The sequence below is a fragment of the Chlorocebus sabaeus genome, chromosome 24 (assembly GCF_047675955.1).
Source record: "Chlorocebus sabaeus isolate Y175 chromosome 24, mChlSab1.0.hap1, whole genome shotgun sequence".
Classification (NCBI taxonomy): domain Eukaryota; kingdom Metazoa; phylum Chordata; class Mammalia; order Primates; family Cercopithecidae; genus Chlorocebus; species Chlorocebus sabaeus.
In genome coordinates, this window is record NC_132927.1 from 80,645,688 (window position 1) to 80,652,238 (window position 6,551).

Here is a 6,551-nt window from a genome sequence, read left to right on the forward strand (position 1 = left end):
TTCTGCCTCTTTGCCTGGGAGGCTCTTGCGGCTTTGTGGCCCATCCCCTAGTGCCAGCTCCTGGGGTACAGCCTCCCGTGTCAGGGTCCGTGCGGGGTCAGGGCACAGGGCTGCCCTGAAGGGTGCAGAGGAGACCAAAGCCACAAGCCGGGTTTCTTGGGGGCAGCTGGCTTCTCTCGGACCCTCCAAAATGGGTTGGGCCCTGACCCTGGTCTCGGACCAACCCTGCCCCTCCCTGCCGAGGTATAGATGGAGCTGTCAGGGACTTGGAGGCCAGCGTCTTCTCCCCAACTCCCCGCCGTTGGAGGCCCCCAACAGACTCCCTCAGCTTCCTTGCTAAGGCCTCTGCCACGCTGGGTGGTGGCTGTGCACCCTACGGCACGTGCCCGGTACAAGCCCCTCTGGGCCCCTGCTGTGGCCTTCACCGTTGGCTGAGTTCCTGCTCCGGGTCACTCTGCTGATGGCTGAGGGGGCAGGGTGTGAGGGCGTGGTCCCTTCCCAGACCCCTACTCTCCCCAAAGCCCCGCCCCGCCCCTGCCCTCCCACCTCTGCAGGCAGCCTGCCGACCCCACCCCCACCGCAGCTGCCTCCGCCTTTCTCTGACAGCCTCCTGGCTGGGGTGTCCTGGAACTGCAGCCAGGGGGACCAGGTGACCTTGGACACAGCGTAGCTGCCTGGGCCACCCCCTTTCCTTGGTAATTTGCGGAGACTCCGGAGGGAGCCTGAGCCGCTGAGTGCTGGGGGAGGGGCTTTCGTCTTCCTGTCTGTCATGTCCAGCCTGTGCAGAGCTGGCTGAGCTGGTGAGAGGGGTGGGGGCGTCGCGGTGCTGCTTCTGCTCTGATGAAGGCACCCACTGTCACTGTCCCGGCCCTCGCTGAGGGTCCCCAGACCCGTGGGACCGCGTCTATGCCAGGCCTCAGGGAGTTCTTCAGCCTCGGAGCCTCTTCCTGTTCTCAGACCTCAGTGCGGGGAGGAAATCAGGTGAATTGAGGTTAACGTTTCCATTAAACCTGGATGGATTTTCCCTGTGTGGAAGGAGCTGTTACGCGCTGGGGCTCTGAGCAGCATGGACGGGACCCCAGTGCAGCCGCACTCCTGAACGCCCTCCTGGGACAGTCCAGCTGCCTGCCCACCCACTGTGCCTCCGCCGCCAGGCCTCGCCCTGCCTCCTCTCCTCTCGTGAATAAAGGGCCTCAACCCCACCCACCTGGTACGCTGAGGGTCCCACTATATTTAAACTGTAGTTAAAGCAAAAAAAACCCCAACAAAACAAACAAACAAACAAACAAAAACCATGCAAAACTGTGGCAACAGCTTGTCCTGTGCATATCATCTCGATTAATCCACGTCTCCTGCTCGGCGGTCCTGCGGTTTCCAGGCCTGTGTCTGCGGGTACTTATTTTCCATTTCCTTCCCGAGAGTTTAGCCTGCTAATGAGATTTTGGTGTCTGGTATCTTGGCAAATGTCTCCAAAGAGATTTATGGGGCTTCCCTCTCCTGGCCCCTCACTTGTCCTTGGCAGGAAGCTCAAGGGGTTTGATGTAATCTGGTCCAGGGCCCTGGGGAGGGGGCAGAATGTGCTGGAAGGCAGATCTGGGTGGGGTCTGCGGCCAGAAGCTGGATGTCTGCTGTGGAGGAGCCAGGCTGGTGGCGTGTAGTCTGTGGTGGCCCTGGGATAACCAGAGAGGGGTGTGGATGGGGGTCCCCTAGACCGCTGGCCGCCTCAGAGCCAGTCTACAGACTCGGTGACTCTGCCAGCGCCAGTGGTCTGAGCCGAGCCCTCCCTGCTGGCAAGGTGGGCTTCCCAGTCCCACTTCACAGTGGGGGCCCCCGGCTCAGACCCCCCATCCATGCCGCAGCACTCAGTCTCTGCTCAGGGGCTGGATCCGGCCAGGCCCCAGGGCTCTCCAGGGGCAGGGACCTTGGGCTCCATCTGCTGCTTCAGGTGGTCTCGTCCATGTAGCTTCAGCCCATTTTCCAGGCAGGGGACAGAGCAGCAGTGACCACAGGGCTGTACAGACCCCTGGAGCAGAAGGAGCTGTGGGCCCCTGCTTGGTCCAGAGGTTTCCAGGCCCCAAGCCTGTCCCTGGCCGCTGAACGAGGTGGTGACTGAGGAGGGAGGGGCTGGGAGGCATCGGCCACTGCACAGTTCCAGGGCTGGTCTGGGATCAGGTGGGGTCAGAGGGGGACAGTGGTCAGGACAAGTGGCACTGCAGCCATTGGCCACAGCTTCCTTCCTGGGGGCTGGGCTCCCGGGCATGTAGCCCAAGTGGCTATGGAAGGCCCGGCCCCTGAAGGTCATGAGTCCTCTGGGGATGGGCCAAATGGCCTCTTGGAGGCCCTGGTGAACATTTGCAGACAGCACGTGGACCAGACCCTCATTCCCCTCACAATGGTCCCTGGTGAGTAGGCTCCTTCCTTCTCCCAGGTAAGGGAGGGGGCTCAGGGAGGAAGGGGCTTTGCTCTGGGTCAAGGCCGGGCATCATTAAGCTAGGGTGAGGTCAAGTCTGCCTGGGCCCAGGGGCTGCTCTAGTGGGTGGGGAGCCCGGCTGTGGGCAGCAGAAGCTGTAGCTGCCCCACTCATGGAGTGACCCAGCCCTGCACTGCCAGGTGTGGGCTGTACCTAGAGACTGAGGGTGCTGGTCAGGCAGGCTGGGGGGGCAGGTCCCAGCGGGCTCATCTGGCCAGGAGTCCTACCACCCCTTCCTGGTGGGCGCCTGTGCAGGATGGCAGGGAGGGGCGGTGGGGATGGCTGAGTTGGGTAGGGGGGCTTGGATGGGGCTTTGGCCGGTGGAGAACTGCACATGGCTTCTAGGGGCCCTGAATGAGAACCACCTTCCCCAGACCCAGCCTGAGGTCATGGAGCATTCGAGGACACCTGGGTGCGGAGCACGTGTGACTCTCAGGCAGTTGGGGGCTGCAGGAACGTGCACCGGCACCCCCAGGGCTGGGCTCAGCCTGGGTGGAGGAGAGGCCACGAGGCTTGGGTCAGGGAGGGCCTGACCTTGCTGTGTGACCTTGGGCACGTCTCCTTGCTGTCAAGAGTGGGGCTAAGAGTGGTGCTTCCTTGGTGGGATGGAGGGAAGATGCCTCCCAGCAGGGAGTTGCCAACCCATGGTGGGTGGATGCCCACCATCACCCTGGCTGCATTTCCTCCTGGGATCCAGGGGCTGCTCAGAGTGAAAGTGGATGTGGCTCCCGGGGGCTGCTCGGAGTGAAGGCAGGTGTGACTTGCTTCAGATCTCATTGACATGGACCTTGGGCAAGTGGTTTTCATTATCTGGAACCCGTTTTCTTACCTGGGAATTGGGTTAAATCCTAGTGGCCTTGGGCCATGGTGGAAGTTAGACATGACAGCCACATGCCACACACCTCATAGATGTGTCACTGATGATCACTGGTGGGTCATGTGGGGCTACTCCTCTGTCTCTGACTCTAGGATCCTGCTAGTTGTTTACCAAAGTAGCATGTCCACCAGGGTGCTTCCGGGTGCACGGCTTGCTTCCAACACTCTCGCTGATATATTAGGTCTGCTGACACTTGGAGAAATCTTTTGGTGTGAATTACTCTCACCAGCAGCAGGGCACCCCTGTTCACTTTCCTATTTCTCAAGCTCCAATGGTGCCCAACACTGTTTCCTGGGGAGGAAGCTGCTGTACCTTTAGGTGGACGCCTGTGTGAGGCTAGCCCAGGCCAAGCTGGAGCTACCAGCCTTTTGTGGGTATGCATGCCTGGCCTGCTTCAGCAAACATACAATAAATCCACTTCCTCAGGCTGCCTGCTCCCACTTCCAAGATAGCCGGGCTCTTACTCACATTTACGTTTCATTTTGAGTGGCTAATATTGTCTTAGAGAAATTAGGGGGAGCAGATTAGTGTTTGATTTAGTGGTAGGAACTCTGATGAGCCTGACGTTTAGTTCTAGTGGTGCTGGGGATGGGATGAGGGTCCCTGGTTCCTCATAGCCCTTGTGGTGGTGGCTCCTGAACCAGGGGGGGTCATTTGCATGGGCCCAGGCTCTCAGGGCAGACCCAGAAGGTCTCCCTGGCCACTGGGACAGTGATCAGATGAGATGGCCCCTGTGGGGCCTGAGGTTACAGAGGTGCCACATTGAGCTAGCCTGGCCCCTTGCTAGCAACGGGCTTGTGCTAGAAGAAAGACAGAACTGACCTGCAGGTGCCAGCAGCTAAGCCTCCTTGTCCTCCCTCCTCTGCACGCTCTCCTGTGCCTGTGTTACTAAGGGGGCCGGGCCAGGAAGCACTAAATTAGTTATGAGATGCAGGGCTCCAGGGATTCAATGGGGTTGTGTCCTCACTTCCTGTGCATTTCCTGTGTTCTGGGCATGGCCCGGAGAGACTCATAGACTGAGGCCTGCCCTGGAGACTCGCAGGATGCAGTGGCCAGAGAAGGATCCCAGGGGTCTTATGCTTGTGCAACTTTGGGGGGTCTTCTTTAAGAAAGAAAATTAAAAAATAGAAATATCTCATTGGTTCTAGGCCTTGCAAGAACCCATGTCAGTGGGGGCTGTGCAACTGAGCTTTCATTAGGGGCTGAATGAATTGCCCCATGTAGGGCCGTCAACCTGATGAGACCATCACTGTCTCCAGGGATGGGGACTCACAGGGTAACAGTGACAGAAACTCTCACAGTAGCTGGGGCTGAGGGATTTGCTGGATGAGACCTGGGAATCCTGTGGAATCTAAGGATGGTTGGATCCCCAGGATGGGAGGCAGCTGGGATTCAGGGGCCACCAGGACCAAGGCCCAGAAGTCTCCTTCCCAGGTCAGGCCTCAGCTCTCTCACTGGTTTGTTCCACGTGTGGCAAATGTGTGGCTGGGGGCTCCCAAATTTTGCACCTTATACCTCTGACCACCAGAGAGAAATTGACTTTTCTTTCCTAGTTTGAGTTCCAATAACCCTGGAAAAGTGCTTCGACTGTTCCAGCCTGAATCAGGTGGCTTCCTTAGGATCACTCAGCTGGGGCCAGGGCAGTGGGGTCACAGTGCACTAACCTAGCAGATTTGCAGTAGCTGTGGGGTGGAGAACAGGAAGTAGTTCCTGGAAAGGGATAAGTCATACTGATCTCCTTTCTGACTAAGCCAAGGCTACTGTGCCGGCTTAGAGGAAGGTGTGACTTAGCTCTGCTTTGAGAACAATGGACAGTTTCATAGAGGTTAGGCCATTTGGGCGGAGTCTTGCGGTATCAATAGGAATTCACTAGGCAGAGCTGGAGACTGAGTTGTCTCTAGTGGGAGGCATGGAGAAGTAGAATTGCTTGGGAAGAATAACTTGTTCAAGGTGATTGGAGCATAGACTTTGGTGGTGGCAGGAGGGTGGAGTGAATGGGCAGGAAGCTGGGTGCCAGGTGGAAAGGCCTTGGACTTAACTCTAGAAATACTAGGAAGCTACCAGAGGACTTAAGCAGGGGTGACATGACCAGATCCTTCCTTTATCCCTGTGAGGATGGGTAGACAGGGCCCCCCAGGAGCTCAGAAAGGTGGAGTGCCTTGCCCAAGACGGTGGGAGGGGGCGCTTGCAGCCTGGGTCCCATTTCAGCCCCTGTTCCCATGGGTCTAGATCCCTGAGCCTCATCCACCCCTCCCTCACCACTGCCACCAGGCCAGCAGCCACAGGTGGCTCCCTGAGCACTTTCTTGCCATCCCCTGGGCTGTGCCAGGCACTGACCTTCTCTCTCTCACTGGGGATCCCCACCCCTATCAAGGGAGTCAGGGGAGGCACTATTGTCTCCTTTACAGAGGAGTAAACTGAGGCTGGGTCAACATTACTTGCTCAAGTCACTCAGCTAAGATGGGCAGTGCTGGGATTTGAACCCAGCTCTGCCTGGCTCCTGAGCCTGAGCTGACTTCAGTGCCCAGCCCCCAGATCTGCACACCAGGGTGCCCCAACTGCCTGGCGAGTGGCCAGACCAGAGAGAGGCAGGGAGCAGGGTGGGCCCGAGGCGAGGCTCAGTGAGAAGGCAGGAGCAGTGGCCGTGGGGCAGCACTCGGGGTGTGTGGGCCATGGGGAAATGGGCACAGGGTAGAGCCCCTGTTGGGGGCTGTGGAGGGGGAGCAGCAGGGAGCAGGAGCACGAGGGGATGTGACACAAGCCCCTTCTGAGGGAGGACTTGGTAGCTGGTTGCTTTTGAATGGTGCCTGCCTCGGAGCCTGGGTTGTGTCCTACCCTCCTGCTGCCCCGGCCACCTCTGACAGACCCTGCTAACTACGGTCAGCCTGGCAGGGCTGGCATGGCAGGGCAGTCCTGTGGCGCTACCCTGACCTGGCTACTGTGGTCCTTATCCTGGGTCAGGAGCCATCTCTGCCCCAGGCCCACACTCTCCACCTGCCGGGGACCCTACCCAGGAGGGGCACATGTGATGCCAGCCTTGGTGTGCATGGTAGCTCCTGGCTGAGGCCTTGACTGGACTTGCATCTACATTTAGACTGAAATGCACCAAGAGGCTGGGCCTGCTGTGCCCCAGGGGCTGCAGATGGGGCGTCCATCCTGCCTGGGTAGGATGCATCTGCAGGGTCCCTCCCACCATATGCTAAA

At 58.9% G+C, this 6,551-nt stretch overlaps 1 long non-coding RNA gene across 1 annotated transcript in view; it reads left to right on the forward strand.

Annotated features, from left to right (window-relative positions):
- The first annotated feature begins 750 nt into the window (after window positions 1-750).
- The window catches only part of LOC119619092 (uncharacterized), a 61,511-nt gene continuing 55,710 nt past the window's right edge, over window positions 751-6,551 (forward strand). Inside the window, exon 1 of the long non-coding RNA XR_005235540.2 lies at window positions 751-981. This is a non-coding gene — a long non-coding RNA (uncharacterized lncRNA). The remainder of the gene's footprint in view (window positions 982-6,551) is intronic.